Source organism: Crocuta crocuta, unplaced genomic scaffold (genome assembly GCF_008692635.1).
Source record: "Crocuta crocuta isolate KB4526 unplaced genomic scaffold, BGI_CrCroc_1.0 scaffold147, whole genome shotgun sequence".
Taxonomy (NCBI): Eukaryota; Metazoa; Chordata; class Mammalia; order Carnivora; family Hyaenidae; genus Crocuta; species Crocuta crocuta.
In genome coordinates this window covers 9,591,427-9,616,859 of record NW_027532594.1, presented here as the reverse complement: position 1 = coordinate 9,616,859, position 25,433 = coordinate 9,591,427, and the positions used below count along the sequence as shown (strand labels likewise).

Here is a 25,433-nt window from a genome sequence, read left to right as displayed (position 1 = left end):
CCTCATCCCTGTACAATCTCCCTAGCCTACGTTAGTTGGAGACGTGTCAACATGCCTTTTCAAAATCTCTTACGGAGAGCTCTCACTGCGCTTCAAAGTCTGGCACAAAATAAGATATGGCTTTTTGCAAAATCAATATAGTAAAGGGATATTACCTGAGATCTTATTACTGGGTGGATAAATTTCCACATTATGACTTGCCCTGATAAGAGCAGAGAATCCTTCATGTTAGAAAAGTTGAATGGAAAAGTTATCTTTCTCAGTGGCTATCTGCTCTTAAAAAAAAATAATAAAATAACTGGGTGGTTGTAGAGAGTATGTAGAATAAAAGTAGATTCAAAAAGAAAATATTGCTTCAGAAGCAGTACAAGACATAAGAGACAAAGAATGGAGAATATGGGAAGAAAAAAAAGGAAATATTGACAATGTTTATCTGTTCTTGACCTGATTAAACTTATAAATGCCTATAAGACCATTTTGACTTTTCCACACTAAACTGCCCAAGCAAGGTTTATCAAAAAAGGTAATTTTAAGAAAGCAATTATTGTCTTTCGAAGTTACAGATAAAAGGTCTGGCAAGAATAGGGAAATAAGCTATTTTCTTTGTAGTCTAAAAAAACTCTGATGTTTCTTTAAATATTTAGGCATAGCTTAAAGAGCTGAAAGAGGTCTCTTTTAAATGCTACTAATCACCTCAGGTTTCTATTCTCTTTTTTAATCCAGTTCTGCGTATTGCATCTCTTCGAAGTGGTGATTCATTGCCTTGATTGTGTAACCCACTGATAGCGAAACCACTTTGGGCAAATGCCCTCATGCTCCTTTGTTCCTCTAGCAACATGGCAGGTCCTAGTGATGGTACTTGGAATAACCCTGTTGAGGAACTCAGGGCACTTTTGACTTTCATCACTTACTGCATCTAAACAGCAAACATCTTCGGTAGTTTGAGATGATGCAGTGGAGAGAACAGCACACTGGATTTTAAGCTCACAAGATAGTACTGAAAAGTACAGTATGGTCTGTGTTTTCATACTGGACACTTTAGAAAATGATGATAACTACATAGAAAAAGCAGTCCAGATTACATGGTGGGCTTTTTTTCTGCTTTAAGTTACAAAAACATATTTGTGCATATACTCCAGTTTTTCATGAAGCATTTAACTTAGAACAACATTGTCTTATGTTAAGGTGACAAAGGATCATCTCAAAAATTCGAAGAAACATTTTTTACCACCAATGAATGTCCACCATATATAACCTCTCCCTCCACCCACCCCCCAACCCACATCTGACATTCTTGCTTTTAACATTGAAATCTTTTGAGTCATTTCCTTTCATGGAGATATTTTCAGATGGGAACTTAAAATAAATTGAAAAGAGTCAATCTTAGTAAACTTTGATGGCAAATTAGTGATTTATGAATTGGTGGTTTATGAATGAATTAAAAAGTCAGCTGCAATAGGAAGGACATCATGAGGTGGAAAGCCTCTCCTCCTAGGGTCAGGAAGCATACAGGAGTTTGTATTAGAGTGAAAGATTAGGAAGGTTGGCATCAGAGACATTATCATTAATTCAGTCACAGAGAATGGAAAAGGTTTTCCTCAACAGCTCCTAAAATCACTATAGTAAAGAATGAAAAGAGTTTCTGGTGGAATGGGGAGCAAGGGAGGTGTGTGTGTGTGTGTGTGTGTGTGTGTGTGTGTGTGTGCGCGCGCGCATGTGAATATAAAAGCTTCAGAATTAACTTGAAACGGTTTAATAAAGTCAATTAATAAGTTGTATGCTTGCAAATTATCTAAGAATCTTTATATCCCCATGGCTTAAAACAAAGAAGTCACACTATAACTATTTATTGCATGAACAAATGAATGAATGTTACCTACTTACATAAATTTTATTGACTATGGTTTTACTTTTTTCTAGATATTGAGCCCCTATGCACAGAGAGGAGTATCTAAGAACTGGGCGGTCTTTCAGATACAACCATTAGTACCCTGTCCCTGGTGCCATTTCTCAAAGAGCAGAAGGAGTCTCATCAAATGCAGAAATAGAGGCCAGAGCTAAATGTAGGTGACAAAATAGGACCACGGTTCTCGTTTGGTTTCAAACCATAACTCCAGCTTCTTAACTGTGGCCCAAACAGAGAAGTACAAAAGAGAGGAAATGGAGGTCTAATCCAGCTATCCTTATTAATTATTCTATATATCTCTCCCTCCCTAAGAAAACTCCATGCCAGTTTTAAGATTAGTTTCAGAGACATTCTGGATCTTCCTTTAGCAAAGCAAAGCATTAACATTTTCCAAGGAAAGATCTTTTCCAATCATTGGATAAATATAAGGACTACATTTAGGACCAGGAGAGTTTTACTCATTCAGTAGACAGTCATCAAACATCTCTTCCTTAAAATAGATTTGTCTTTTGTAATTAAACCACTCCTCAATGTATCTGTAGTAGTGAACTTTGTTTCCTCTATCAGAATTATCTTTTTGTAGTTGCTAAGATATATTGAATGTAGAAGAATTGAAAAATGCTTAGAATTCTAAAAGTCTATATGTAATTCTATATGCATATTTATTCTATGATAAGCAGGTACAATTTTAGAACATTTGTATTCTGACAGCACTTATGTTTTGTTTTTCTGTTTCTCTTTCCTCTAACTACCCTCCCTGTTAATTAATACTTGATCTGATTTGGATGCAGGGTGTTAGTTGAAAATCTGGAACTTACTGATATAAAACTACCATCAGACTACAAATGGGAGTCCAGATTAATGAACAAATTTCCAAGTGTGTGTGTATGCCTGTGTGTATATAAAAAAGACTTTTCCAGAAATTCCAGAATGATAGACTTTGGGGCACTGGAAATGCTTAGAAGACATATATTCAGTGATTCTCAACTCAGGTTGGATATTACAGTCACCTGGGGAACTCACAAGATTCCGTTTTCCCACTTTAGACCAATTGAACCAGCATCTTTGAGGATGGGGCCTGGACAGGAGTATTTTTTTTAATCCATGTCTATTCTACTATGCATCCAGTGTTTAAACATTTCTGGTTTGGGCAGATCTCTTTTCATACGGGTAGACAAAATAAAAACATGGGAACTATGTATCTCAGGCCATTGGAGTCTGAATTAGAAGCCACATTCCCTAGCTGAGTTTTAGAGTGATTTCTGTAACAATCCAGCACTAATATCTTTTGTTAGTTTGGACTTGTTTGAACTTTCCCTTGAGAACATTTACAAAAGGAATCNTCAAATCGACTGGAGACAAAAGCCCACCGTGCTGTGCAATAGTATAAATTAACACAAGAGTTTCCTACATATCTCAGTGTCGTTGACCTTGACTTCTACCAAAAATAAATTAGTTTTGGGGTGCCTGGGTGGCTCAGTTGGTTAAGCGCTTGACTTTGGCTCAGGTCATGGTCTTGCAGTTTATGGGTTCGAGCCTCACATCGGGCCCTGTGCTGACAGCTCAGAGCCTGGAGCCTATTTCGGATCCTGTGTCTTCCTCTCTCTCTGCCCCTCCCCCACTCACACTCTGTCTCACTCTGTCAAAACTGAATAAATATTGAAAACATTTTTTTTTTCAAAAAGAAGTTAGTCTTTGATTATTGTGAAGAGTTTTGAAACACATTTATAACCTTCATTTTGTACAAGTCCAGAAGATATCTCAAATCATTTTAGCATAGGTAGACCCATTTTTCAATTTATCGTATGAAGTATGTGTAACTCACTTCCTAAGAAACATTCTAAGAAAACAGCACTGATAACCTGGCTCATAGTTAGCGGTGTTAAGATAGAGAGAGTTAAACATTTTCCTGTTCTTTGACATCTGTCTTTCTGTATGTATATATCTGTTGAGCCCATCAAAGTCTAAAATATTTCAATTCAGCATAAAAATGAGTACCAGTTGTTATAGAGCATATATTTTATCTTGTGGAGAGGTGGAAAAGCATATCTAAATACATCATGCCTGTGCTCCAAAGTAATGCAAATCTTCTGTCTTGCCAGTTTCAGAAATAAATGAAAATGATAGTAGATAAAGGCAAGAAACATTTTTCTCCTTTCCACTCATGAAAAATCTTGTGTGCAGTGATCATCATCAGGCATTAAGAATCTGCTGTAAGCAAGACAGTCTACTATATGGGCAGAGGAATGTTGATGGCATAGTCTGTACCCTCGACTCTTATTAATCAAAAGCAAATAAATAAACAAATATACTTCAAAGTGGGAAGAAGTAAAGAATAAATATTTAACTAAGAAAAAAACCTGTAACTACAAAGATATCCTATGAATTATGAGTAGAGCTCTGTATATTCACACAATTTTCAACCTATTATAAGTGTCCAGTATTTACCTAGATTGTTGGACTGAACATTTATGTCTGTAAGTGTCTTATCTGAATTGTGTATGATTTGTACTAATTATCACTGTAGTGCAAAGAGTAGAGGAATTCATGAATAGCAGGTATTTTAATGACCACTTTTTAAAAAGACCTGAGAAACTGCCCACGGCAGAACCATCTAGTAGAGAAGATAAGTGCGTTGGAAGGAACAGGATAGAAGGCAGCCTGTCATGAGCCCCATAAGGCACTGGTGGAATTGACTACTACTGAGAATGTGAATTTCTGCATTATCAGCCTGAGAGTTAGACTCAAGGAGATGACATCATTCTGATCAGACTTAGAAAGGACTGAATTACGTGGTCAATGAATGAGGACCACTCCACCACTGTGTCCAAAGCATCAGTGTCCTTTGTGATCTTCACCTAGAGTGCCTCTTTCTGACCTGGCAGTCACTGGGGATGCTGACCACTAAGCATGGGTGGCATGAGGGATGTGCAATCCAGACCAAAGGGAAGTCTGAAGAGTCTTCTAAATCAACTTCTACAGTTACAAGGAGATCAGGAGGTGAGATCTTGATCAACACTGGCAACTTCTGATTCCTGAATTTTCTGTCCTTCCTCTCAAAGCTAGAGGTGCCTAAACCCCACAGAACTTTAGGGAGCTTTATCAAATTGTCTTTTGGGAGATGGATCTTCTCAAAAAGAAAACAACATTGTAACCACTGCTGTCATCTCGCCATCCCCTCCAGATTATAATACAATTTTAGCTCCCCTAATCACATTCTAGTCCTGTGTCTTAGTAATGCCATTATTTCCAGATCTCCTTAATGGAGAATTGGGAGTTCCCAAACTCTTCAGACATTCTTTTATTGAGAACATCGCAGAAGGTTGATCATCTTGGGATACTCCTACATTTGTTATGCTAGTTGGCTTTTACTTGTTTAATTTTCACTGCTGTTATAGGGTGTTCTAATCTTTGAGCTAGATCTAGGTATATAAAACCTTTTGCATTTTTATGCATGATTGAGAGGAAAATCTACATAAGGCATACATAAACAGGCAATTTCCTTTTTTTTAAGCACTCTTGTAAACATCTTTATTCCACACGGTTTTAAAAACTGTACTACAGCATTATAGAATGGCAATGACATCCATTGGCAACCTCATACTCTTAACAAAAGAATCAATTTTTAAAGAAATACAAAAAGGTTGTCCTATAATTATAAAACATGTATGAATTGAATATTCATGCAAAAGGACAAACTGAATCTTATCAATAGATCAAGCAATTAACAAATAAGGCAGAAGTACTTTTCCCTCAAACAGGAAAGAAGCATATGCAAAGAGGAGGAACATAAGAATCTGTCCTTCCTTCATGTAGTTAAGCTCATCTTTTATTTATATGAAGAGGAGCAAAATAAACAGGGCCACTTCAGCCTACCCCATGGAATTGAAGTTAAAGGGAAAAAAAGGAAATCATGACTATACCCTGGTAGAATTTCTTATTTTGCTTGAAAAGCAGTTGAATATTAAATCATGAATCATTGGTTTCCTAAAATATCTTTTAATACCCTGGGAGAAAATTGTAAAATAGCCTGCTCTCTGATTTTTAGGACAACTATTTGTAGTGATTCTCAGAATGCATTTCATGAAGAAAGGTTTCTTTCTTTTTATTTCTTTCCTCTTTGTTAATTTTTTACAAACTCCCTAATAGATCCAATACCATGAAAAAAATAGAAGATATTTATAACTGAACAACAGGCCTATAGAAACCCAAAGGCAATTATCTCTTGTATAAATATCCCTTAGGCAAACTTCAGCTAATATATAAGAAACAGAAGGTTAAGCCTGCTCAAGAATTTTGTTCAGGCAGAAAATTTGCATTGTCTACTCTTGTATTTCTTGGCCTCTCCTCCTTCTAGATTCCCTCAGTCCTAATTTTGTTTCCCATTCCCTGACTTGGAAAACATTACCTGGCCACAGCTAACAGTCAGAAGCCCTTGAGAAGCATGCTTCCTTTGTCCTCTTGTTTAGAGAATATGCCCCTAGCCCCACTGTTTCATTGCTTTTGGGCTGCTCATGTGTGTTCTCATTTTAGGCTACCCTAAGAAATATTTCTTTTGGGGCACTTGGGTGGCTCAGTTGGTTAAGCATCCGGCTTCGACTCAGGTCATGATCTCATGGTTCATGGGTTCGAGCCCCACGTCGGGCTCTGTGCTGACAGCTAGCTCAGAGCCTGGAGCCTATTTCAGATTCTGTGTGTGTCTCTTTCTCTGACCCTCCCCTGCTCGTGCTGTCTCTCTCTCTCTCTCTCTCTCTCTCAGAAATAAATAAAAACATAAAAAAAAAGAAATACTTCTCTCATTTTGGGTGATATCAGTTTATAGCATAGGCTAAAATCTCATACCTACCTTGGAATATCGGAAATTCTTTTTACGCTTTTCAGGTGAATATCCAACAACTAAGAGTTAATTCGTACATGGGGTAACTATTTTCCAAAATAATCAGTCTCTACTCAAAAAGACTGTAGCTGTTAATTATTTAAAGCATCAAATTCTTACTTATATGTTTTGAAGGTAAAGATTTCTAAAGAAAACTTTAATATGTTTGACAAAAATGACAGTGAAAATCACCAACATGATGTTTCCATGTTTGTCCACATAATTCAGGGCTTATCTGAAGTCTGTCCATGTCATGCAGATGAACAGCTCCTGTATAATTAACCTGCAAATTCCCTAGAATTGTGATCAGAAACAAATTTTCATTTTTTTTACTTCCATTATTTTCACATAATAAATTTCCCTTTATTCATTTTAACCTTTAGACAAGTGATAACTATCCACTGTGGAGAGAGAATGAACTTCAACCTTTTAAAAAGAGATCAGAGTAGAACTATCAATAGTAATATAAATGAATACCTTCTGAACCCCTCCTACTCACATAGCATTCTGCTATAGATTACTGAGAAATATGACATTTCTTTATCTTCAGTGTACTTATAAGTAACTCAGAAAATAAAATATACAAAAAAATAATAATGCAATGTGCCTCATGGTTCAAGAGTTATTGCAAGGCAATTATTCATTCAACAGATATTTATTGAGTGCCTACTATGTGCTAAGCACTCTTCTGCATGCTGAGTTTTTAAAACATGAGTGTATTTAAGAACAGAAATGATCTTTGTCCTCCAGAGAGATGAGGCTGGAGAGTTAGGCAGGGATTGGGTGGGGTGAGGCCTTGTTCTTTACCCTTAGGACAGTGGGAAGGCATTGAAGGTTTTTAAACAAGAGATTGACATGATCCATTGTGTATTTTTTTTTTTAATGTTTTTTTTAATTTATTTCTAGGAGAGAGAGAGAGACAGCATGAGCAGGGGAGGGTCAGAGAGAGAGGGAGTCACAGACTTTGAAACAGGCTCCAGGCTCTGAGCTGGCAGTCAGCACAGAGCCTGACGGGGCTCGAACCCACGAACCGCGAGATCATGACCTAAGAGAAAGTCGGACGCCTAACCGACTAAGCCACCCAGGCGCCCCCCATTGTGTATTTTTAAAAGATCATTTTAAATGCCATGAGGAACATATTGGAGGGAAATAAAATGTGAAATGGGAGACAGAAAAAAATGTAAGCAGCATGCCAAGTAACAGACAAGGTCTTAGTGGTGGCAGTGAGGGCAGTGGAGCAGAAGGAAAAGGAGAATATGGAGAGAAAATGGACAAAGCAGATAGATTTGAAAATTATTTAGAAATAAAATCTAAACAATTTGATGATTAGATACTGGAGCTGAAGGAGAAAAGAAGGATCAAATCTACTCTGATTCCTTTTAAAAATGTTGAGAATCTTTGTTTCTGGCTTCTCCAACTGATATTGATGGTGCTGTTTAAAAAAAAAAAAAATCAGGAACGTTAGAGGAAAGCTGTGTTTGGGAGGAAGGTCTTTATGAGTTTGGTTATGAACAAACTCAGGTTGCAGAGTCTTCAAGACATCCAAGTTGAGATACCAATGATTCAGTTAGAAATGAATGTCTGGAGAGAAGAAAATGTTAAACTAAAGATTTGAGAGTCATAATGAAATGATAGCATGATATACCTTGGTGAGCTCTTTTATTAGTATGTACAATGAAAAAGAAAGTGTTTAAATTAAGGTTCTTTCACTATAAGTTAGAAGAGTCTGAAAATGTATCGTGGGGGAAGGGGACTTGATCTTTAAAAAAAAAAAAAAGAGTACAGGGGCTAAGTGTCTGACTTCAGCTCAGGCCATGGTCTCATTGTTTGTGGGTTTGAGCCCCACATCGGGCTCTGTGCTAACAGCTCAGAGCCTGGAGCCTGCTTCAGATGGTGTGTCTCCTCTCTCTGTCCCTCCCTAGCTCATGCTCTGTCCTCAAGGATAAATATTAAAAAATTTCTTTGAAAAAAAGACTATAAGTAAGAGGAGAGAAGTAGAAATGAATGAAATGGCAAACACACAAAAACATAAATAAATTGCAAAGTCCATTTTGGTTGCAGATAACAGAGGATACCACCCAGACTGACTTAATTTAAGAAAAAGAAGGTCTGTAAATTCACACATAACTGAAAAGTCCAGAGTATTCCACCTACCAGCAAAACTCTGTCTAGGGGTGAAATAGCATGTTCAGGACCCAGCTCTTTTTTTTTCTATTTCTCAGCTATTTCCTTGGTGTTGACTTGAGCTCTGGCAAGTTCTCTCATGATCTCAGGATGGTTTCCAGTAGTTCCAAATGTTACATGTTCACATGCTCATCCTAGCAAGAAAAACAAGTTGTTCTTTCACATAATAGGTCAAGGAAAACCCCAGAATGGTGATGGTTAACCTCATAGGGGCATGTGCTTATCCCTAATAGTGTAGGCAAAGATTGAGATACATAGATGATCTTAAGTTACTTAAGGTGCACCTGTGGAGTGGAGACAAACCCTCCCACCAAACCATGTAGAGTATTAGGGAAAGATGATAGGCTAGAAGAATGTATATAGGGAGATTGAAATGCCAAGTTAAGAACCTTGGACTTAATCCAGTAGACAAAAGGGAGCTCTTATATTCTGAACAGAAGAGGGATCTAATAAAATGTTTGAAGAAGTTAGGTCTTAAAGCAACTATAGGGCATACCGAAAAGTTTGAGAAAAAAAGAAAACAAGAATCTGTTAGAGTCTACAGTAATAGTCTAGAAAAGAGATTGTGAGAGCCCAGAATGTGATTGAGTAAGAAAAGTTGGTAAAAGGGCACCTGGGTGGCTCAGATGGTTAAGCATCCAACTTCAGCTGCAGTCATGATCTCACAGTTGGTGAGTTTGAGCCCCACATAAGACTCTTTGCTTGTTAGCACAGAGCATGCTTCAGATCTTCTATCCTTCTCTCTCTCTCTCTCTCTCTCTCTCTCTCTCTGTCTTTTTCTCTACCCCTCCTGGCAGGTATGTGCTCTCCAGTTTCTCTCTCTCTCTCTTTCTCTCACTCACTCTCAAAAATAGATAAACATTTATAAAAGAGAAATGTTGATAAAGAAGACAGTAATGAAATGATAGATGGAACAATATTTCAAAGAATCCGCAGTTCACAAGATAATAAGAATGAATTTTGCTATGGAATTTCAAACTCTTCCACCAAGACTTTAACTAATGTGATAGCTTTGGCTTGTGGCAAAGATGAGATCCTTTTTTTAGCCATGATACTGCACCCTCTTCTTCTAAACCCAGCTCTAAAATAGGCTTTCCATTTCATTTTGTTTTAATTAGTTACCATCATCCTGTGACCCATCATTCCCCACATGCACAGCTTTTCTAGAAGTGAAAAAGAAGACAAGTTCTACCGTCCGTCAGAATGAGGACTGTCTTTGACAACACAGAACAAGAACTTGCAGATTATAATGTAAAAAGATCTATCACTACAATTACAGCAGTGGCATTTAGTTTTGAACAAATGTTTTTTGAACACTTTGTCAACCTGCAGTGATTCTGTTAGCAAGCTCCAGAAAACCCAATGAGTTAAACGAGTAGAATTCCAGAGGAAGCAGTTGGTAGTGTTGGTTCAGCTGCTCGTCAATAGCAGGACCTATATCTTTGTGTTTTTCTACATTTTCATTCTTTTACATCATGGTGACAAGATGACTGCTTTACCTCCAAGTAGCATATCCTCATTCAAGGCAGGCAGTTGTGTGGAGTAGAGAAGAGAACAGGAATCTTTCTATTCATCAAAAAAGCAAAAATTTGCCTGCATTTCCTGCCCAGCATACTTCTTGTAGCTAATGGGCCAGAATGGAATCACATGACCATTCTTAGCAGTAGGGAGACTGGGAAAGTGAACATTTGATTTTCTGTTCTCTATGTATGAGACATAGAAAGGAAGAAGAAAGTTGGGCATAGTTTTTGGATGGCCAAGTATTAGAATCTTCCATGAAAAACTGTTGTTTTACAGTATACTCTGTGCTTACATGTGTATTACACTCTTGTCATTTTGTATTTGACTTTGTATTTGACTTGCTTTCTCTACCCTTGAGGGCAGTATTTTCATGATCTATTACCAGTTTTAAGAATAGATGTTTTATTCTCTTTTTCCATTATCCACTACCATTGTCTGCTTAACATACTCAGCAAAGATACTAGGATTTTGGTTTCCCTGAGTAGGCAACACAGATTGACTAGAAAGGATGTTATTTTTGTTTATGTCTAGTTATCCTGGCAAGCGTTACCCACGTGAAAGAAAATATAGCAGAAGGACCAGATGATTCCATTGGGATTTTGTAAAAGTATCAAATTTTATCTTTTATGGGGTGTGATAGAGTCTCATGTAAGGATACATTTCCAACAGAACTCATCAACCTCAACTTAGAAAGAAATCCAGCATGAAAATCTAGCATCTGCATATCAAAGATAAAATTAGTAATCCCACTTGATGCAATGTTGAGAAGAAGCAGTCAATGAAAGCAGTATGAATGCCACCGAGTCCTCTGCAGGCAGCAGCATCATGCAACCGTGACTTCACAATGACATGAAATTTTAAATGACAACTGTGCTAAATCAGGGAGCCGCAAACCCAGGCCAAGTTTAAATTTAGTAACACTGCCAGTTTACTGCAAATAGCCTTCTCCATAGCAGATTCTCTATAAATTTCAGGTGACCGACTACTTGTTCTTCTCTTCTGTTCAGAGATAATCAAGGACTCAGAGGCTCCAGCGTTGGTGTCTTCTCTTCTCAATGGCATTTCTGGTGTCCACTTCTGGAGTCTCCCTGGCCAGCCTTGAAACACTTGGAAATTAGAGTCTACTGCATATATTCTTAAAAATTTCACTGTACGTGCTCAGAATTTTCTGAAGAAGCAGAAGGATTTGAAGGTAAGTGAATTTTGGAAGTCATTCACATTGTTGTGTAATGCTTAATTACAGCAAAATGAAATTTTAACATATTTAACAAAATATCTAAAAGTAAAAGCAGTTATTGAATATGAGGGAAGAGGCCATCTATGTGCAACTCCACAGCAAAAAAGGAAAATCAGATGCAAAGTTTAAAAGCTGTTCTATGTCATGTAACTGTAAATACAAGCAAGGTGCAGTGGTAATCTTGACAACTGATAATCAGTTTCACACAAAAACATCATGATAACCACAGTGGTTCTCAAATTGTAATGTGCTTGAGAGTCACTTGGAGTGGGGAGAGGGTCTGTAAAATTTTGATTCCTGAGTATATTTCACAGAGAGATTCACTGGGTCTCAGATGTGACCCAGCAATCTGAATTTTTACTTACTCACCCCCAAAATGATCCTGATGAATGTGGGTCTCAGGCCTTTGTGAAATGCTGAAGTTGGCATTCAAAACAATATTCTTCTGGGGCACCTGGGTGGCTCAGCCCATTAAGCATCCAACTTCGGTTCAGGTCATGTTCTCGCAATCTGCGGGTTTGAGCCTCGCATCAGGCTCTGTGCTGACAGCTCAGAGCCTGGAACCTGCTTCCGGTTCTCTGTCTCTGTCTCTCTCTCTGTTTCTCTCTGTCTCTCTCTCTCTCTGTCTCTCTGTCTCTCTCTCTCTCTGCTCCTCCTCCACTCGTGCTCTGTCTCTCTCTCAAAAATGAACATAAAAAAAACCCAATATCCTTCTAATTTTCCAACTTTATATTAAATGGGGTTTTATGTTTCCTTCGGCTACAAGAATAAATAAGGAAGGCATATTTAGCACAGAGGTGCTAAATTAGTGTTCCTTTTTTGCCTCCTCCCCCCCAATTAAATTGTTAGTTCTCTTTTAATACTCCTTTTTCAAGTTCAGCATAATGGGCTAGGTCCCAGGGCTCTCTATCTCACTTTCAGAGTAAGTGTGCTGTCATTGCTGTCTTTAACTGGTTCTTTCTTCTCTATAATATTTTAGTTTATTCACGTTTATGCTTAGACGATCAGTTCTAAGAACCATCCAAGAAGGTAGGAATAATGAATTATTACCAGAATTGGCTAAGCATTTCTTTATTTTTGAAGGTTATTTTCTTTTCCTCTTAATTTGGGAAACTCAGCCTTAGATTTTTCAAAAGAACAGATTTGCTTAACACATCATTAACTTCTCATTTTCCTTTGCAGATAAAACCTTCTAAGTCATGTGATACCTTTATAACAGGTTATATGCACATTTATTGAATATCACTTTATTATATTTCTTGATCTCATTTAGCAACTTTATCTCTACTGTGTGCAATTTTAAGTTTATGAAAAGTTTGCTTTTCTTACTTCGGTGATAAAAGTGATTAGTAGAGACTTATTCAGAACAGAAAGGGTGATGATTCCTTAGAGGTACAACATGATATTATTTTCACAGTGAAGAGTGAAGTTTTTAATTAAGATACTTTGATTGAATTTTAGGTTTATAGACACTTTTTTTCATTCCATCAGTCTTTGTGTGCACATGTTCATTTTGTATAGACTTTCTTGTCAATAAAATATTAAGTGGCAAAAATAAACCCTTAATTCAAAAAAAGTATATCCCTGTATTGGCAATTAGCTACACATATTAGCTATTAGTATTACACAAAGAAAGTGAATCTAGACATGATTAAACAAGGTAGCACTTTTATCAACAGAAATTAGATAACTGTAATCATGAATTTTTACATGCTTTTTTTGTCAATACTATTCTCAATAAGCAATGCTCCCATTGCCATCTCTGATGATAAAATCCTAAAATTTATAGTACCCAAATTGTGAAATCCTCAAATATGTACTACACAAGTTCAATGAAGTTCTCAACTAAGATTTAATAAAGCTTTTAGTGCCAATCTTCTGTAATATTTTTATTTCAGAGAAACATAGAAACTACTCTTCTGCTCTTTTTGTTTTGTTTTGTTTTTCTTTTTTCCTTCTCAGAGGAGCAGGTGGAGAGAGAATGAAATTGTGTCCTCGAGTGAGTCACATTCATTATCATTGGCATATCTGTCTTAAGTTGCGGCTCCCTAAAGAAAACTTACAGTGTAGTTTCAGGGAACCTGAGTGGGACAGCCTTCCATACTCGGGAAGTAAAATATACAACAAAAGAATAAATTATAGAAACTTTATTAAAGCATACAAACGTAAAGTTTTAGAGCATAAATAGACCATTAAGATCTTCTGGTCTGGTCCCCTCATATAATAGCATTTTTTCTCGGAATTCCAAACTTGCTGTATAGAAGGTTAATACGAACTAAGCAAGTGTTTTTCAATAATGATTTCTGGGGTAAGGAAGGGTAGAAGGAAATTTTCATCCAAGATGAAGGTTGAAGAAGTGATATTATGTCATTGAACTTAAAATCATTAATTCTTTTAGTTGTCCATAGATAATCTTTCGTGTCATTCATCTAAAAATGAAAACAGCCAATTTAGGTCTACCTTGGGTTTGGTCAGCCTTATGTGGAAATCTGATATTAAAGGAGAAAAAGAGCTCAAAGTAAGATACAACTTAGAATAGTAGAGCCATCTGGGACCACTCAGTATAGAGAAAGGAGATTTAGCTATGTAAGAATCTCTGGAGAATGTTAGCGTTAGTATGAGATAGTATAATAATGATATTTGTGAGATATCCAAAAAGATTAAAATGTATTTATTATTCTGAATTTAAGAAGTTGGAAAGTCATTAAAATTTATGTATTAACAGTATAATTATTGATGTGGGCTAAATGCTCATAATGTACTCTAAATGAAAAGAACAAGTTACAAACCACATTATGATGTGTTTCCATTTTTACAAAAAAAAAAAAACAAGAACAGATGCATAGGAAGAAAATTGAAATGATATATATCAAAATATTATTAATGGTTTTTGCTCAGCTAATAAATTATGGTTGATTTTTATTGATTCTCAGGGTATGTAAAACTTTTCTAAGTATGGGTTATTAATGTAATTTAAAAATATTTTTCAAGGGCTGTGAAAATTACTTTTATAGATCTGTAAGGTAGTCCTGATAACATTTGTTTAAAATAGTCTTAAAGCAAGGTTCTCGATCTTCTGGTATTAAACTGATTTAAATATGACAATATTACTTCCAATTAGAGCAAAATGACTTTTAGATATAACTGTTTGTGGATATTGCAATAGACTAAAATTTTCAAGGTGCCCTCTTCATTAAACACTAATAACTTCAGATTATGACTGTTAATTCCTTAGAAATATCTTTTATTTCGGTATCAGAGAATTCCAATGTGCTTTCAGGAATTTTCTAACTATGATAGTTTGCTCCATTTGGAGGATAATTTTATATGTTTGGTTACATTAGTGTTAATATGTCTTTGTTCTTTAAATCTCCAGCGTAACATACGGTTAGTCTCACCATTATTACTACCAGCTGTGGCTGGCCTATGATTTTTGTTCATTCTGTCTGAATCCAAAGTAATTAGCTCTTTAGTTTAATGACAATATTTGTTAATGGGTTTTTAGGGCCAAATTCTGCTGTTAGAGAGTGGGTGGTATATTTGAAGATAGAATCTGGCCCTTATGTTTTAAGCATAAGCTGTGTAATTTGATTTCAAAATGATGCTTTAGAGAGTTTCGGGTAGGAAAACGAAATCTACATTTATCTGAAGTTTCTCAGTTACAAGAAACAGAAAGTGAAAGTGACAATTTATGTAAATGAACAACAAACTCACTGAAAATTCTCTAATACAGCTATCCTCCATGAATCGTCTGTACATAGTTGGAATAAGAAATGAAATGATAATTTTCAGGCAGACATTAGGTAGATTCTCTTCTGTCATGGGGCACATGTTGAGTCCTTTAAGTGCAATGAAATGCTTTTGATCATTGTATTTCTTTCAGCTTTATTGAGATATAATTGACATATAACATTATATAAATTTAAGGTGTACAGTATGATGATTTGATACACATATTTTGCAAAATGATTATTACCACAATAAGATTAGTTTATATGTCCATCAGCTCATGTAGTTAAGAGAGCAGACCTTAAGTGTTCTCACCACACACAAAAAAATGATCAGTGTGTTTTTGAAGGACTCAGTGAAATGAAAAGAACCTTTGCCTGGGGATCTTTGGGGTTCAAGATCGGACTCAGCTTCCTGATAGTGGCATGACCTTAGAGAACTCTCATTACCTCTCCTTGGGCTTCAGCTTCTTCATCCTAAAATAAAACCTTTATAGTTGATGATCCTGTAGTCCCTTCCAGCTCTGAAATGATAACTCTAACTTGCTTTAAGAAAAAAGCACTATGGGGAAGGCACAGGAGAGCAAGGAATACGCAATGAGTTGAGCCAACTGAATAACAAATCATTAAGTCTACTAAAAGGTACTTCGGAGACATTTTGGCCTTAAGAATTCACCTTCAGTGAATGACTTGGAACCTTTAGCCTATACTAGGGGGTTATGTGGAAGAGACTATAGGCTGCTCCGTTGGAAGTATTCAAGGAGACCAATTTTGGCAAAAGTTAAAAGAGGAAATAAAACTCATCTAGTAACAGTTGAGACATCTAACAATGGGATGAGATGCCTTGGGAGATCACGAATTCCCTGTCATCATAGGAAACAAAGTGGGTCCCAAAGGTTAAATGACCAGCCAACTGCCTTTCATGGTGTAAGAGCTAAAAGCAAATATTGTGAGCATGGAGGAACTGAGGAAATGCTGTTATCAGTGAGCCCTCCTGGAGGCCACTGTTGGAGGACAAACTCCATCAAACCTAGAAGTGACCATGGCAACAACTGCAAAAGAACCAATTGTGAGCATTGACCTGTTTAACCCTAAAACTAAATCTGAAATATGGATGTAGATGAGGGCGACAGACAGATCCTACCAATGTAACACCCTGTAGAACTAAAGCCACCAACAAGGATTAGGAGGACGTGACAGGAGTAAGTTGGTGCATTGGCCGATTGCTTTATTCTTAATCTCTAGGGATTGGTGGATATCATTTATACCTGACAAATCAAGTTGTAGAAGTATTAAAGAGTAGGGGGAAAAAGACACTAAGAAAGTCATGCTGTTATTCAACATTAGGTCACAAAGAATGGGGGAAGAAAGAGGGGGAACATGCTTTTTATGTACTCACAATAGGGAAATGGTCAATAGTCTAAAGATATAGAAGATCAAAGTTATTATATGAAGTTACAAACTTCACATATACATGTATGAACTTACAAAGTCATAAATTAGAAGAATCTGTGCACCCTATTAAATAGGCTTAAGAAGCTATATATAAATATTAAAGAAGGCAAACACCATATAATAACAGATTTTCAAAACCTCTAACAAAAAACAACATATTATGGAAAAATATCTCTGTCAGATCTTTCATATTAATAAATATAAAGAAATGGACTTATTTGTTGAAAAGAAGTCCTTTTGAAACATTTTTTAATGTTTTATTTATTTTTGAGAAAGAGAGCATGAATGGGAGCTGGGGAGGGACAGAGAGAGAGGGGAACAGAAGATCCAAAGTAGGCTCCGTGCGAACAGCAGAGCGCCCTGTGCGGGGCTTGAGCTCGCAAAGTGTGAGATCATGACCTGAACCAATGTCAGATGCTCAACCAGCTGAGCCAGCCAGGGACCCCGAAAGTAATTCCTTTCAATTAGATCACAGTGCAGAATCAAATTATAAGCTTGTATACAAGGATGGGACCAAAACAACATGATTCAAAAATTTAAAAATGAAAGGGTAGGCAAATGCAGCCCAAATATTTTAGGAGTTAGAATTTTAATATCAGAAAAGGTAAAATCTAGGGGCACCTGGCTAGCTCAGTCGGTGGAGCATGCAGCTCTTGATCTCAGGGTTGTGGGTTTGAGCCCCATGTTGGGTGTAGAAATTCCTTAAAAATCTTTAAAAAAATTTTTTTTAAAGGTGAAATTTAGGGCCAAAAGCATTAAGACAAAAGAGGGACTTTATAGTGAATGAATGCTCATATAATGAAGGTATACAATCATAAATAAATAATAGCTTTAAGGGCTACCATAGGAGTTTAGCAAATAAACCTAACTTCTAAAAACATCCCAAGAAATAGCAATAGTCTGTCTTTTAGTCCAAAAAGTAATATTCTCTGTGATAAAGCAAAACCCTTATATTGACATTTATTTTCAAGAGAAAATATTTCTGTATGAAAACACAACTGCCTATTAACCAAAAATTAAGTACTTGACTAAGGACAAGTTTTTTCATTATCAGCAAAAAAGAGTTACTAGTTGCTTCTCATAGGAAGAAAACACAAACCATAGATTCCACTAAATGTATACATTAAACGTATCTGATTTGAAGGAAAATGGATCGTTCAGATCCCTCCCACCTCGACAGGTATTCTTTTTTTTTTTTGAAGTTTATTTATTTATTTATCTATTACGTGTATTATTTTTATTTTGAGAGAGAGACAGTGTCAGCGGGGAAGGGGGGAGAGAGAGAGAAAGAAAGAGCAGGAGAAGTGCAAGAGCAGACAGAGAGAGAGAAGAGAATCCTAAGCAGGTTCCACACTGTCAGTGCAAAGCCTGATGCGGGGCTCAAACTCACAAACCGTGAGATCATGACCTGAGCCAAAGTCAAGAATTGGATGCTTAACTTGCTGAGCCACCAGGCGCCCCTCTTTTTATATTTTTACGTTTATTTTTGAGAGAGGGACAGAGAAAGTGGGGAAAGGGCAGAGACAGAAGGAGACACAGAATCCCAAGCAGACTCCAGGCTCCAAACTGTCAGCACAGAACCCAATGCAGGGCTTGAACTCACCACAAACCCTGAGTTCATGACCAGAACTGAAGTTGGACGCTTAACTGACTTGAGTCACTCAGGTGCCCCCCCACCCCAACAGGTATTCTTAGCAGCAGGATATAATTTCAGAGTTTTGCAGTCAAGAGGTTTCTGCTGAGCAAAAATTTTCATTCAGTTTAGGAATATAGATTGTACTAGGTTCCCCAGCCTCTGTGCCCCAGGCTCCTGCTCTCATTTTGCAGACTCCTATGTTCAGTAAGGAACAACTAGGTAACCTGAGTTCCAGGTTAACACACCCTTCCAGCATAGTCCCGTCAACTCAACTTAGTTATCATGCAAAGCCGCTTAGCCTCACAAGTGAAATGGAATACAGTTGAATTGCTTTTCTAATGCAATGCCTATTTATAATAAATGCAAAGTGGTTTATGATGGCAAACTTTGTAGAGCGTGAAAAATTATGAGGGAAAAAAACTTATTTTTTTCTGACCTAACATTGTGGAGAAATGTCATGTATGCTAGTGGGTGACACTCCTATTAAAATAAAAAGAGAAAAATATTCAGAAATAAAAATTTAATACATTGGCCTTTATGATATATTACTTCAGCAAAAAAAATTTAAATGAAGCTATTATATTTCAGAAGAGCATTTTATTCCTAGATAGCACAGTTTTTCTAATTTACATAAATTTCCTCCAGGTTAATTTCTTTCCCTCCTGCTAGGCCTCAACCACATGGGCCAGAATTTCCTTACTTTTGTTTCAGGAAGTTAAAGATGGTTCAAATCTCATCTTTGGTCCGCTGATAGTAGACTAACCAAGTCTGTAATAAATGCAAGGTAGACTACAGAAACTACACATTACCATACGTTACTAAGATTTTGGTATTATCCTTTGAATAAGAGGATTCTAGATGGCAGTTTCAACAAGTCAGGTAAAATAAAGTAGGTGAGATGGCTGTCTGAGCCAAAATTTTCCAATTGCTCTATCTTCATGTGCATGCTCAGGTAATTCCATTTTCTCTTCCATTCATTGCTTTTCTTTCATGAGTAAGGTATATATTCCAGGCCATGACAGCTACATTTTCGTTATGCCTGGTCAACACTGCCAGATTTAAGGATCGATTTGTATAACAAGGGAAGTAAATGTCCATCCGAGCCCAATATGAAATTTATAAACTATACTGGCTTGAAATGTATTTGGTTTTTATGCATAGTACTGTATTTCCAGCTGAGGATCAAGACCTATACCTGGGTACGTGATAACCCAAAGCAAACTTCATTTCTTCATTCATTCAACAAGTAAATGGGTAATAGCTACTACGTGCCAGGCTGTTCTAGGCCTTGAGGTATCTCCGTGAACAAAACATGGCCATTTTAGGGGGACATGCCAGGCAATAAAAATTAATCATACCAGTAAATGAATTATGTAATACTATAGACAACAAGAAGGCATGAAAGAAAGAAGACAAATTAAGACAGGCAGGGAGGGAATGATATGACAGTATGCAGGGCACTGGGAGCAGATCGGATACTGTTGTACCAGGACCTGCTCCTCCGCCAGATGTTTTTCTCTGTTCAGTCTGGCTGTCTTGTTTTTTATTTTGACATGGGGGGGAGGGGGCACAAGTGAGTGAGGAGTAGAGAGGAAGAGAAGGAGAGAGAAGCAGGGCTTACCCAAAGTGGGGCTCACATTCTACCAAAGCAGGGCTCGAGCTCACCCCATGCCAGGCTTGAACTCACAAACGGTGAGATCATGACCTGAGCCAAAGTCAGATGCTTAACCCACTGAGCCACCCAGGTGCAGTCTGGCTGTCTTAAAATCAGAATATGTGGATTGGACTTGGAGCGTGGAATCATTATTACATGACTTTTCCAAATGTTCTTATTTTAATGACAAGCTCCCATACATTGATATTCATGCTTGAGATAATTACCTTAGAGTTTACCCAAATTAAAGCAATCAACCTCATGTGTTTTCTAAGTTTTAGCTTTAGAGTTCTTTGCTTGGTTTTATTATAGGTGATCTAATTAACACGTGGTCTCCAAGTAATGCTGTGGAATTTCCACAGGAGTCAAACAGTGAAGAATAAAAATGATCTTAAATTTAAATTTTTTCTTTTGTCCTGAGACTTTATAATTTATGGAGTCCTTTTAAATTATGGTATGACTATAACCATAATCCTTGTCAGTGATGTTAAGCAATGCCAAATTAGTTCCAAAAGGTCTAAGCATCCCATAAGAATATATTAACTTTTGGAATTAATCTGGAATTTGAAAGTATCTAGTTAGGACCCTTGAGATTAGATTCTTAACTTGATTATCAGAAAAATGAGGACTGAACTCTACATTTGAGTACGCATTAAAAAAATAACCTATAGTCATTTTTAATTTATTCATCTTAAGTGATGCCACTTAAAGAATTATTTTCACAGGGCACCTGGGTGGCTCAGTCAGTTAAGTGTCCGACTTAGGCTCAGTTCATGATCTCATGGTCTGTGGGTTTGAGCCCCGTGTCAGGCTCTGTGCTGACCGCTCAGAGTCTGGTGTCTGCTTCAAATTCTTTGTCTCCCTCTGTCTCTGCCCCTCCCCAACTGGCACTCTGTCTTTCTGTCTCTCAAAAATAAATAAGCATTAATAAAGAAGAATTCTTTTCATGTTGATCATTACGTACCACCAAAGCTCTAGCACCACAGCCTGTTGGAGCTGGAAGTGATCCCAGAAATTGGATTCCAACTGCTTTTATTTTGCAGGTGTGAAAACTGAGTCCAAAGAGGGTACTTAATTTGTGCAGGTTAGACGGTACGTGCAGTTCTAGGAGGCCAGTTAGTGGTAAAACTGGGACAGGAATGCGTTCTTTAAAATCCCGGTGGACTATGTTTCCAAGTATATCACTCTGAGACTTTCCACTGCTTTCTATTAAAATAATGTTTCTTTTAAAATAGGAATTTTGATGATACTTTTAAATTCCACAAAGTAACCCTAATAGTGTGTCTGAGCTTCCAGAATGGCCTAGCTTATTAGATAACCTCTTCAGCACTACCAGCAGTACCTTTAAAAAAAAAATTAGAATGATCTTTTGAGATTTCTTTCTTTGAAAAATAAACGAGATTATTTATGAAATTACTTACCTGTTAATCAATATATAGAGTGCAGAGGAAATACAACTGTATTATTTTTCAAGGAATTGTGGAAGGAGAATGTTATAAATAGTAAAATGCTGAGTTTAGAAAACAGCTTAAGTAACATCTGGGCCCTGGGTCCCTCGGCGTCCTTAGGAAATGATACTGACTCCTGTGAGAGCTCTCTGAATCCTCAGAAGGAAAAATTATGTAACTCAATGGAAAATAATTTTAGTAGATTTAATAGAGCAGAGAAGCAGTATATTCAAAAGACAAAAAGAAAAGTGTAAAAAACTGCTAAGCCCAGAGAGTTTTATATGCAAAAAAAATTAAATAATTAAAGCAGTATCAATTAATTTTCTAAGACAGCTTCTAGTTTCAGCATTACAATACATCTTAAAATGTTGTACATTCAGTTCTTATAAATGGATTCTAAATTTGCTTGCAATGAAAAATATAGCTATGGCTTTATGATAACAAAATTGGGCCTTCTCCTTGAACAGAATAGAATTTTCTTATGTATTTCCAAGCATATTATTATATTATTTATTAAGCCAATATAATTTAAATCTTAAGTGAGTTAAAAAAAAGTATGTGTAACATTAGGTACGTAGCTTTAAATGATTGATGATGACGATTATGGAAAACAGCTGTAAATACCTGGGGTCCAGTCGACTTAATGAGTACTTGTGAACTTACCAAGGTTTTGATGGTCTTGTCTGATAGTGAGGTTCACTGTACGGTCTGCCCAATTTTTACTTGTTATTGTGCACCTGTAAATCCTAGAAGAGTAAGGAACTAAAAGCTGGACCTTCTGTCTGTTCCAGTATTCAAAACACAGTTCAATTAAAGTCTTCTGTAATAAGTAAAGTCGATTGAAAATTATGATTTAAAACTACATCTGGTTCTTATTAATGTGATGGTTAATTATTAGCATTCTAACATTAGGCATTTCAGGCTCATTGTTTATTATTTTCAACAATAACAAAAAAGATGTTTAAGAAAATACAAGGCTGATATATTTCAGATTACCAATGAGGAGGAAAACTGAAAATAACTGATTTATGCTTATGTTTGATTGACTGAATTCATTTTGTCTGAAGCCCTTAGTGGTGTCCTTCGAAATTTCTATTCCTTTTTTCCTCTCCCCCTTCCATGAATATTTATGTGATTTAGAAGGCACCACATTTTTCGCATATTCTTTTCCCAAAGGGACATTTTTTCCCCATTTTTAATCACTTCATAGGTGAATTGCTCTCTGATAACCAAGGGAAGTAGTGGGGCAGACTTCCTTTCATGTAAACCTAGGTGATCAGAGTCTTAGTTTGCCACTTGAGCTGAATAAAATTGAATATACCTTTGCCTTTCATTGTCTTTTCACACATTATGTAAATTGGTAAGAATAAAGTAATGTGATTGAAAGTATGGTTTGACAGACAATATCATGTAATATAATATCCAAATACTTATAAGCTGGAAATAGTGCCTTGAGGCACCACATTTATTGTGAATGAGCATTTGCATTTACACATTTTTGTCTAGAGCTCAGACTTGCGTAATAAATTACTTACTGTAGAAAGTAGAATTGTTTTCAAAAGGGTAACAAAGAAATACCAAATCCCGTTTCTTCCCGCAAAGCGCTTTCAATCTATTTGGGGAAGTAAAGCACAGAGGCACAAGAAGGAAGTCAGGTTACACAGAGTTAATAACAATTAGGAATTCTATATGGATTGACATGGCCATTATAAATTCTCTTTCTGTATTTTATATGTAAATAAAGTGAATACATAGAAAAGCTTAATCCAAAAGTGGTATTCATGTGCATTTCCTAATAATTTGGACTCAACATAAGAAAGTCATGGGGCGTCTGGGTGGCCCAGTTGGTGAGGCATCCAGCTTCAGCTCAGGTCATGATCTCACGGCTTGTGGATTTGAGCCCTACGTCGGGCTCTGTACAGACAGCCCAGAGCCTGGATCCTGCTTCAGATTCTGTGTGTGTGTCTCTCTCTCTGACCCTCCCCATTCACGCTCTCTCTCTCTCTCTCAAAAATAAATAAACATTAAAAAAAAACTTTTTAAAGAAAGTTCGGTAGTTGATTCTTAACAGGAATCAAATAATACCATCTCACACTAGGCCTGATGAAGGCGTCCCATTTCCTGTTTCTTCAGCATGGTCTGTGTGAATTCCAACTCACTCCCAGCTCATCAGGAAATGGCATTATTCTTTCAAAACTTCATACCTACTGAAAGGCTCCATATCTTTCAACCGAGTTTTCCTCCTTTCCAACAGAATCAAAATTTTCAACACTGAGGTTTTGAGTATTATTTATTTTCTAAAGAAAATTATTGAAACCAATATATAGTTGAATAAATGTCAAGGAAATGTGTCACTGAAACTAGAACTGTTTAGTTATTCAGGTAACAAAATGAAAATATGCTTTTTTATTTTGTTTAGCCTTGGCATAGAAAACCATCTCATTTTAATGGGAAGTGTGGGGGGGAGTCGCATTTTGTCCTGGTTAGTGGTAGAGCCATCCATGAATCGATTTCCTGATACTCTACAAGGTGTTGGAAAACAGCAATTAAGAATGTGACCTCTGGAATCAGATTGCCTAAATTCAAATCCCCAGTTCTGCTACTTACTATCTAGGTGACCTTGGACACCTTCAACTTGCTAAGTCTCAATTTCCTCATACGTAAAATGCAGATGGTAATATTGCCAACATCAGAGGACTCTTGAGATTAAAGGAGATGAGTCATGTCAAGTACTTTGTGGGCTCAATAGATAGAAACCACTCACATTTCTACTATTCCTCACGGCTTCTCTCGTCTTCTCAAAAATGAAGTCTTGTCATGCAACGCTTTGAACCCTGACTGTTCTTTCACTTCCATTGTTTCCATTAACTTGGAAATGAAGAAACTGTAAATATATAACTTTATGAAATTATACAACTGTATATATATTACATAGATAGATATATATATAACCATAGAGGATTTGTGAAAAGATTCAAGTAAGATTGTGTAATAGAATATAGTTGTTCTCAGGCTAGTGGTTGCTTTAAATCTGCAGCTATTGGAACAGAATTTAAATGGCACCTTAATGGCTTTGTCATCATAACCACATAAAAGGTCTGGCAAGATGTGTAAATCTGTGCATATGGGCATGGTTGGCAAGCCCTCTGAGTTGAAATCGAACCCACCCAACAAGTTGTTTCATCAAAACAGGGCCTGGAAATGTCTGCATTTTGTGGCGTGGTGGTTGGCTTTCCAGCTAAACCCGTCAGTGAATGGGGAGTGTGCGCAGTCAGAAGAGAGTAGGGCAGGACACTCTGTCCCTCCAGATTGGGGAGCAGCTGGAGGGAGTCATGCTTAACTGACATTTGACAGCTGTCCGTCAGCTTTTAATCACGAGGAAAGCTTCGAGACGCAGCAGCTGCCTTCAGCACCAGAGAACCCAGAGAGAAAGTGCAACTGCCTGAAGTAGCAAAGCTTCCCTCACACCCGCTCCCAGACCTTCCAGTGACTTTGGAATCTCTCTCAGCTAGAAACATGATCTTCTCTGAATCCAGGAAAGAGTTCTTTAGGGGCACTGCACTTTCTCTTTCTTTTTTTAAAGGGAGAATGATTCTTTTCTGTGTCTGGGCACTCCTGAAGATTTTCTGGGTCAGACTAAATGTTCATCACTAACCATTGTGGCTGAACAGACTGGCTTGCCTGCACACATTAGCTCGCTCTCTAGTTCCCTATCTATTTGTAGATAATGAGACAAAGGATATGAGATGATGGGATATACCTGTGTCTAGTGTTGTGTAGACACGCTG

General features: G+C 36.9%; 1 protein-coding gene across 2 annotated transcripts in view; it reads left to right on the top strand.

Annotated features, from left to right (window-relative positions):
- Positions 1-25,433, top strand: part of HS3ST5 (heparan sulfate-glucosamine 3-sulfotransferase 5) — a 245,009-nt gene that overhangs the window by 87,176 nt on the left and 132,400 nt on the right. For both annotated transcript variants that reach the window (XM_077780074.1, XM_077780073.1), the window contains exon 2: positions 11,495-11,679. The gene's annotated coding sequence lies outside the window, so the exon portion shown is untranslated. The remainder of the gene's footprint in view (positions 1-11,494; positions 11,680-25,433) is intronic.